Source organism: Macrotis lagotis, chromosome X (assembly GCF_037893015.1).
Source record: "Macrotis lagotis isolate mMagLag1 chromosome X, bilby.v1.9.chrom.fasta, whole genome shotgun sequence".
Classification (NCBI taxonomy): Eukaryota; Metazoa; Chordata; class Mammalia; order Peramelemorphia; family Peramelidae; genus Macrotis; species Macrotis lagotis.
The window spans coordinates 579343016-579353057 of record NC_133666.1 but is presented as its reverse complement, the minus strand read 5'-3'; the positions used below and the strand labels follow the sequence as shown (position 1 = coordinate 579353057).

General features: G+C 35.5%; 1 pseudogene; it reads left to right on the top strand.

Annotated features, from left to right (window-relative positions):
* The first annotated feature begins 3670 nt into the window (after positions 1 to 3670).
* Positions 3671 to 10042, top strand: part of LOC141499379 (protein FAM50A-like) — a 35842-nt pseudogene continuing 29470 nt past the window's right edge.

Here is a 10042-nt window from a genome sequence, read left to right as displayed (position 1 = left end):
GGTTGTCATGTGTCATGGTTGTTATGAGGACCAAGTGAAATAATATTTCTAACACACTGGTATATAGTAGACATTTAACAAATGTTTGTCCCTTTCCCCTACCCCTTTCACATACCCTACATTCCATCCAAACTGGACTACTTGCTATTTCCCATCTGAGGTGTTTCATATCTCCTCTCTATGTCTTCACCTTTTTCACTTATTATACTAGCAATCTGGTTTTCTTCTTTCTTTTTTTTTTAACCAAATTGACCAGAGGTTTATCAATTTTGTTGGTTTTTTTCATAAAACTAGCTCTTGGTTTTATTTATTAGTTCAATAGTTTTCTTGTTTACAATTTTATTAATTTCTCCTTTAATTTTTAGAATTTCTAATTTGGTATTTATTTGGAGTTTTTTAATTTGTTCTTTCTCTAATTTTTTAAGTTGCATATTTAGTTCATTGATTTCTTCTTTCTCTAATTTATTCATGTAAGCATTTAAAGATATAATATATCCCCTGACAGCCTTGAGTGTGTCCCATAGGTTTTGGTATGTTGTTTCATTATTGTCATTATCTAGGATAAAATAATTAATTCTTTCTATAATTTATTTCTTGATCTATTCATTCTTTAAAATGAGGTTATTTAGTTTCCAATTATTTCTGGGTCTATATCTCCCTGGTCTAGTGTTGCATATGATTTTTATTGCATTATGATCTGAGAAAGATGTAATCACTATTTCTGCCTTTCTGCTATTGATCATTAGGTTTTTATGCCCTAGTACATGGTCAATTTTTGTGTAAGTGACATGTACTGGAGGAAAAAAAACTATATTCCTTTCTATCCTCATTCAATTTTCTCCATAGGTCTATCATATCTAGGTTTTCTAACAATCTATTCACCTTTTTTTTTATGATTAGGTTTATCTAAATCTGAGAGTGGGAGATCTCCCACTAGTAGAGTTTTACTGTCTATGTCTTCTTGTAGCTCTTTCAACTTCTCCTCTAAGAATTTGGATGTTGTACCATTGAGTGCATGCATATTTAGTATTGAAATTACTTTATTATCTACGGTACCTTTTAGGAGGTTATAGTTTCCTTCCTTATCTCTTTTAATTCTATCTATTTTTGCAGCTGCTTTGTCTGAGATCAGGATTGCTACCCCTGCTTTTTTCACTTCAGCTGAAGTGAAATAAATTTTGCTCCAACCTTTTACAATACTCTTTGCTTCAAATGAGTTTCTTGTAAGCAGCACATTGTAGGATTCTGGTTTTTATTCCACTCTGCTATTTGCTTACATTTTTTTTTTAGATTTTTGCAAGGCAAATGGGGTTAAGTGGCTTGCCCAAGGCCACACAGCTAGGTAATTATTAAGTGTCTGAGACCAGATTTGAACCCAGGTACTCCTGACTCCAAGGCTGGTGCTTTATCCACTATGCCACCTAGCCGTCCCTCACTTACATTTTAAGGGAGAGTTCATCCCTTTCACATACATAGTTGTAATTACTAACTCCTCTTTATTGCCCTCCATGCTTTCTTCCTTCTGTTTGTATTTTTCCCCTTCCCCCCCCTTTATCCATATTTCCCAGTGTTTTGTTTCTGAATACCACCACCTTCAGTGTGTTTGCCCTCTTATATCAACCCCTCCTCCCCTTTCTTCCCCCTTTCCCTTTTCCCCCTTCTTCCCTTCCTTCTTTTAGTTCCCCCTTTTCTCCCACTCCCTGTTCCCCCTCCCCTTTTCCCCTTTTAATGCTTAAAAGGTAAGATAAGTTTCTTAACTTAACTTAGTGTATCTAAGTTAACTTTAAGCCAAGTATGATGAGATGAAGATTCAGGTGGTTCTCACCTCCTCCATTCTTCTCCTCAATTACAATAGGTCTTTTTTACCTCTTGATGTAATGAGATTTACCCCATTTAGTCTCCCTCCATCCTCCCTTCTCCTTACTTTCCCCTTTTTAAGAAGGCATTGTTTTTAAAAATTCTATCTGAGTCACAGAAAAGTTATGAGTGTCCATCACTTCTGGCTATGTATGTTCTCTCTAATAGAGTTACAATTCTCAAGAGTTATGAGATTATTTCTCCCAAGTGGGTATATAGCCTGTTTCATCTTATTGGATAGCAATTCTTTTTTTTTTTTTTTTAACATTTTCATGTGTCTCTTGAGCCTCCTGTTTGATGTCCAAATTTTCTTTTTGGCTCTGGTCTTTTCATCATGCAATCTTGGAAGTCTCCCATGTCATTAAATGTTCATCTTTTCCCCTGGAAGAGAAGGCTCAGCTTTGTGGGGTAGTATATTCATTATATTCTTGACTTCATTCCAAGCTCCCTTACTCTTTGGAATATCTCATTCCAGGCCCTTTAAATCCTTAATGTTGCTGTGGTCAGGTCCTGCATAATCCTTACTCTGGCTCCTTGATATTTCAATTGTTTCTTTCTGGCTGCTTGCAGGATTCTCTCTTTTATCTGATAGTTCTGGAATTTGGCCACAGCATTCCTTGGTGTTTTCATTTTAGGATCTCTTTCCAGAGGGGATCTATGTATTCTTTCAATAACTATTTTGCCCTCTGGTTCCATGATATCAGGGCAATTTTCCATCACTAAATCCTGTAATATTAAGTCCAGGCTTTTTTTTTTTTTTTTCTCTTCAATATTTTTAGGAAGGCCAATAATTCTCAGGTTCTCCTGTCTCGATCTGTTATTGAGGTCAGTGGCTTTGCTGATGAGGTATTTTACATTTTTTCTATTTTTTTGATCTTTTGGTTGTGTTTAATGCAGTCTTGTTGTCTCATGAAGTCATTAGTTTCCACTGATTCCATCCTTTATTTTAGAGAAGAAGATTTTTCTTCATTTATCTTTTGCCAACTCTTTTTCCAATTGGTCAATTCTATTTTTGAAGGAGTTTTCCATTTGCCAAAATGTAGTTTTAAGAGAATCATCATCTTTTCGCATTTTCCCAAATGAAGATCTGATAGTTAGTCTCATTTTGTGTTTGTCCAATTGTATTTTCCAAGGATTTGTTTTCTTGTTACAAGATGTTAATTTTCTCTTGCAATGCGTTAATTTTCTCTTGAGTTTCTTTTCCCAATTTTTCAATTAAAATTTTCTTTAGATTTTTTGAGGCAATGGGGTTAAATGGATTGCCCAAGGCCACCCGGCTACGTAATTATTAAGTGTCTGAAGTTGGATTTGAACCCAGGAATTCCTGACTCCAAGGCTGGTGCTCTATCCACTGCACCACCTAGCCATCCCCAATTAATTTTTAAACTCCTTCCTTATTTCTTCAAGGGAGTCTTTCTGGGTTGTAGACCAATTCATATTCTCCTCAGCAGTGCTAGATCTCTCTGGGTTAGAATCTGTCACTTCTAAGTATTTCTCCATTGCCCCTCCTTTTCTCTGACCTTTTTTTCATCTTTCTGGGGTGGGGGGAGCTGGCTCTCAGAAGTTTGCTTTTGAAGATCCTAGAGGCTTTGTTCACTTGGCTTAGTAATTCCAAGGGACAGCCAGTAGGGGGCACCGGTAGCTTTCTCTGGAGTGTTTGAGGTCCTCAGCAGCAGGGTCTGTTTTGACCTTGAACACTGGTCTGGGCCCTGGGGGAGGGAGTTAATCTCCTTCTATTGAGTGAACTCTTGTCCTGAGGGGGTGGGGGTGGGTTGTTTATTGTTTGTTCTGGACAAAGGGCTCAGCTGAAAGTATGGAGCTCTGGTCCCTGGCTCAGCTTGCTGCTCCCCAGGCATGCTCCCAGACTCTAGCGGAAACTCACCCTCCTGTAGCTCCTCTTCCCCCTGGCCAAAGACTCCACAGCCAAAGCTTGATCTCAGACCTGCCATTCACTGAAGTCTCTACATCTGAGACTGGTCCTCTGGCCTCCCCAAGCTGCTGTCCCTGCACTGAGCCTCTTCTTTCATCTCCAGGCCAACCCATGGTCCCCTGAGATAGACTTTGTTGGTAGATGTTCTTCTCCTAGCTTCTCTTTCTGGCTTTTGTTGATTGAATTTCTTTTAAGAGGTTTCTCTCATGTTGTTTTTGAGGGGAAAGAGGAGCACTTAATCACAATGCCTGTCTTCTCACCACCATCTTGTATGGAAGTCTCCATTGCCTCCTCTCTATGTCTTGGTACAAACTGTTGTCTGAACCTTAAATGTTCTTTTTTCCTCACTTCCATTTATTGGAATCTGAGGCTCCCTTCAAAACGCATTTCAAACCAGTTATAGAAGTCCTTTGTTCATTTCCACCAATTGTCAGTGATCCTTTTTTTAATACCTAAACTATTTTGAATTGTTTAAATATTTTACACTTAAAATGATTAAATATTTTGTTTACATATTGTTGCATATGAAATTGAAGTAAACTGAGGCACAAAGCTCCTGGCATGATCAATTTATTAACAAAGTATGAATTTGCCTTTAAATAGGAGTCTCAACTTCTTGGGCAAAGTAAGACCCTGAATGAGGACTGACAGATCATTTTTATAGGCAAAAGGAGAAACATTCAAAAAATAGAAGACAGTATCATATAATGGATAAAAAAACAATATGGTTGGTTACAAAGGATGAAATGTCATAGGCATGGGACACAGCATGGGGAATGCAGGACTAGCAACATCCTTTAACTAGTAAATTTAGATTGATTCATTTTAGGTGCAAGGCCGGTTCGTTGTAAAGAGATAAGAAACCAGACTTTGAATTAAAGTGATTAATAGAAAAATTGGAACTTCTAAACTTTTCCCAGAGTCAATGAAATGTGACCTAAGCAGTTTTACACCATGTTGGTGATTGGTACAGAATAGAATCAATTATAAAATAGCTCAGAGCTAACTTAGATCAGTGGTTTCAAAGTATTTTTGCTTGAACAGTATTGATGTGCATCTGAATAAACATATATATACATATGTGTACTATATATAATTAGCAAAAAAAGCTCATGAGAAATGTGTTGTATGTTACAAGAGAAAAGGCACATGCATGTGACAAGTCTTTTTATCCAAGGAGCCCAGTAGTTCAAGGAAATACTTGGGTATTTAAGTTACAGTAAAAAGGGGGAAGTAACAGGGGAAGGGAAAAGGACTCCTCAAAGGGATGGAGAAAGGAAATGGAAAAGGCAACATTTTATTCCCTCGGAAATTGCTAGACCACGAATACAGGATGATTTACTTGTCTACAAGGGTCCCAGCTGCACAAACAGTTTCTCAGGCAGGTGTGGACTAACTGATACCTGTCTTGACTCCCAAGGACATACTGGAAGAACAGTTTTGGGGGTACAAATAACAAATTATGACAGCTCAGGGAAGGCTTTGTCCTTAGATGTTCAGGGTCTCCTCAGGATGACCTGAATTCAAATTAGCCATATATTATCTTGCTGACATAGGACAAGTTACTTAGCCTTTTTTTGAGTCAGTATTCTCATCTGTAAAATGGAAATAATAATAACCCCTCATTCTCAGGGTTGTGGTAAGGATAAAGTGAGATAATATTCATAAAGGTATTGCAAATCTTAAAGTTCTATATAAATATTTGTTATCACATAATCATCAAATATATAAAGTGTCTCAAGAGTCAGTGAAGTTTTAAACTTTAATAGCTTTAAAACTCTTGGGAAAGAAAAAAATCACACAAACATGCATTCGATGCATAGACACAAGTTGCATGCACACACATGTATGTGGATGCACATATACATATATACTTTTATAAAGTGTCCCAAAAGTATTGGGAATTTAATAAATTAACTTTAATACTTTAATTATTTAACACCATTTGAGAGGGAAAATGGACACACATATGTACATAAATAATGTACATACAGAATACAATACATAACCTTATAAAATGTCTCAAAAGTTTTACTGCACTTTAAAGATTTAATAGCTTAAAAGTATGCTGAGACTTTGAGATATTCTATAAGCAGATATATAATATATATATATATACATATATATATTTGTACATCCATCTAATCTCTATCTGTAGCTATATCTTTATCTTCAAATGTGTGTATGTATTATAATATAATATGGTATATGATATAACATAATATAACATAAGAAAACATATCATAATACAATATTATATATATGGATATATGGATGGCTGTTTTTTTCCATAGGATAATGCAAGCTTCTTGAGAGCAGGCATTACTATATTTTTGTCTTTCGGTCCATAGTGACTTGTGAAGTGCCTGTCATTTACTTAATAAATACTTATTGTTTTAATTTATAATTAGGTTTTACTAAATGATCACTCAGACCATAGAAGGAATCAGCTCTTTAGAAGCATTTCTAAAGATGGTATTGAAAGTGTGAACAGGATGGACCTTGAAACCCTCATGCTAATGAGCATATACCTCCTGATCTCATTACAAATTCATGTTGGATCTCATTTATAACACTTCATATTATTGGTTTTTGCTGATCCTAAGGGAGTGATGAATTTAGCCTGCAACTTTTTGAGTTGTATGTAAACTGCATTTAAATTACAGTAGGAAAAAAATAGCAAGCTGGCCCCTGAAATCTATTCCATGGCAGTATGGTTCTAATCTAGGGAGATGATTTTCATTTATAGTCACTGTGGGAGGTGAAGGAAAAGATGTTACTGTTGGGAGAACTTGGTAGCATGTCCGCTTGTCACTGGCAATCTCTCAATGCTACTGTGGGAGAAAAAATGTTCTGCCTGGTTCATCCAAATGAGTATGTATTTGTAGGGTTACAAAAAAAAATAGTATGCTGGCAATCTGCCTATGAATACTGCTTCAATCAAACTGAATGAGCCCATCCTTAACTGTAGTAAATGTGGGATACATTAGGTAAAGTAGAAAGAACTCTGGACTTTGAGTCAAAAGACCTAGATTCAAATATTACACCTTCTACTTACTATTTGGATGACCTTGGACTTCTGTTTACTCATCTGTAAAAGGAAAGAGTTGAATAAGATTAAATATAAGAGCATCTCCAGCTCTAAATTTCATTATTCTGTTGGACAATAACTGAAGTAGCAAAAGCTAGTTTTGCCTAGCAAGCTCATACTACAATGTGTACCCTTTATATTCTAACTCTTTATAATGTCTATGTTTAGGGCAGTGATACCTAATTATGAGACTCTGGAGGAACATTTTCCAAGTACTATTAAGCAAAGAACTGAAGTGCTACTGCAACCCCTGCACCATCTATAATATTGTAATATAGGTGCAAACACCCAGTTCTGGGTTTATATGAACTGTTCCATTTATATCTTTGGTCCATTTTATTCCCATTTAGATTTGGTTTTGGGAAATTTTAACCTATAAACTTAGGTCCTGATTAGTGTAAGCAATGAATCCTATGAAGTAGTTACATTATTTGAATTCGATTCACACTGCAAATTTCCATTGAATTGGAACAAATTGAACAAATTGCCATGTTTTATATAATTATAACACCAAATAGTATGAATTATAATATATGCAACAATTTCATAGGATTCATCATTTGTATTAATCAAGGTTTAACTGTAGATCATATCTAGATGTCTATAGATAAAGGCAAAAGGGTCCCCTAGCTCTCATATAATCACTTAAAGTAACTCAGCATATCAGACATATTTGATATTTAGTCATTTTCAGTCTTGTCTGACTCTTTCTGACTGCTTTTGAGGTTTTCTTAGCAAAGACACTAGAATGGCTTGCCATTTCCTTATCCAGTTCATTTTACAGATAAGGAAACAGAGGCAAACCAGAATATGTAATTTGTCCAGGGTCACATAGCTAGGAAGTGTCTGAAGTCAGATTTGAACTCAGGAAGAAGAGCCTTTCTGAGTCCAATCCTAGCACTCTATCTACTGTTCCAACTAGCTACCTTACTTCAGACACAAGACAATCTTTATTTCACCTCACTGAAAATTCAGGAAATTCAGAAAGAACTTTCTGCCAAAGAACCTCTTTGCTGTTCTCTGGCTCTCTCCAAAGAAAGGGGCAATCAGTGTAATTGTCCTCCTTTTCTGATGACTTCCACCTTTTGCACAAGATCTTCTGCATTCTATGAAGGGATGACTAGAGAGATAAACCCCTTACATACTATTAAGTTTCATTGTTAAGCCAACAACCCATGCAGCCTAACAATACAGTTCTCAGAGCTTGGACTATCCCCCCACCCCAGAAGGTAAAATAAGTTTAATTTTGTTATAGATTCAATGCCTTTCCCATTAGACTTGCACTACACAAAAAAACACATAGAATAGAAGACAGTAAAGATCAGGGTTTTCTGATTCTGTACTTTATTTTTCCTTCAATTAGGGGAGGCCACATGCATGTTACTCTTTTCTACAAGAAGCTGATGTTCACCAAGAAGTCTTCCTGCTATTTCTAAAATCCTGAATTTTGGAAATCTTGAAAAACTGAACATTAACCAGAATATCCTTCCCTCTTCTATGAAATTGAGATTAGGGAATTTCAGATCCAGTAATTTAAGATAAAGAAATTCTTCTTTTGGGCCAGATAGATGAGGGCATATACAACAGTCTAATAAGCTCTCCTAGGACTGAGAACAAGCTGTATGTATACAAAAGCTTCTTTTCCTTTTACTCTTCATTGCTTAGGACTCACTCAGCACAAAGCAGACCTATATCTCTATTATGACTACCCAGATCACTGCCTCAGACAACCAAAGAGTGCTTCTTGATGGTCAGTTGCAGAATCTGTTAAAATACACATTGCACATAAAGCTGAAAATGGCAAAGCTCATGGACTGAATTAAACACAGAAAAGAAAAAAATCTACAAAGATAAATGTGAAAACAGTGCCTGGTTAATAGTAATCACTTATTCTCTAGTTCATAACTGGTCAAAAGATATGAACAAGCAATTTTCAGAAGAAGAAATCAAAGCTATCTAAAGTCATATAAAAATGCTCAAAATCATTATTGATTAGAGAAATGTAAATTAAAGCAACTCTGAGGTACAACCATATGGATTGGCTAATATGAAAGAAAAGAAAAATGATAGATGTTGGAGAAGTCCAATAATACTCACTACCAGGTTTGTATCCCAAAGAGATAACAAAAATGGGGAAAAGATTCACATGTACAAAAATAGTTTTGTGGTGGCAAAGAGTTGGAAATTAAGGGATAGTCCATGAATTTGGGAATGACTGAAGAAACTATGGTATATGAATATAATGTAATATTATTGTTCTATAAGAAATGATGAGCAGGCAGATTTCAGAAAAGTCATGAATTGATGCTAAGTGAAGGGAATAAAACTAGGGGGATATTGTACACAGTAATGCAGCACTGTAGGATGATCAACCATGATAGACTTAGCTCTTCTCAGTAATAAAGTGATCAAAGATATTTCTAAAAGACTTGTGATGGACAATGACATTCACCTCCATAGAAAGAACTATGGAGCCTGAATGTGGATCAAAGCATTCTACTTTTACTTTTTACATTTGTTTTATGTATTTTTTTCTTTCTCAAGATTTTTCACTTTTGTTCCCATTTTTCTTGCACAGTATGAATAATATGGAAATATGTGTAACATGACTGGGCATATATAAGCTATATCCAATTGCTATTAGGGTGGAAGGAAGGATGGGAGGGAGAAAACATTACAAAAATGAATGTTGAAAATTATCTTTACATATAATTGGAAAATTAATTCATAGAAAAATCATTGGTTAAAAAATAAAAAAAATTGAAAATTGAAAATTGTTTTTGTATGTAATTGGAAAGAATAAAATACTGTCAAATAAAATATAGACCTAGATCCAAAAATATAAAATTCTAGTCACTTAATAAATGTTTGTTGATAAATTAATTAAGAGAGAGAGAGTGTGTGTGTGTGAGAGAGAAACATCTCATTCAGGAATAATGAAGACAAACATAGGGGAAATAGGGGAAGTGTGCAGGTGGGTGGGAGCAGGGAAACTTTTGAATATTCCTTAATTAGAGCATATAAGCTTTCAAGAACTAAAAGGCATATATTCTACAAGGAATTGAGCCATTGCCTGATCTAAACGATCTAAGAGACTGGACTGAGACTTTGTAGTGACAGATATATTCTGACATCTTAGAGAACTGAATTTAAATATACAAGAT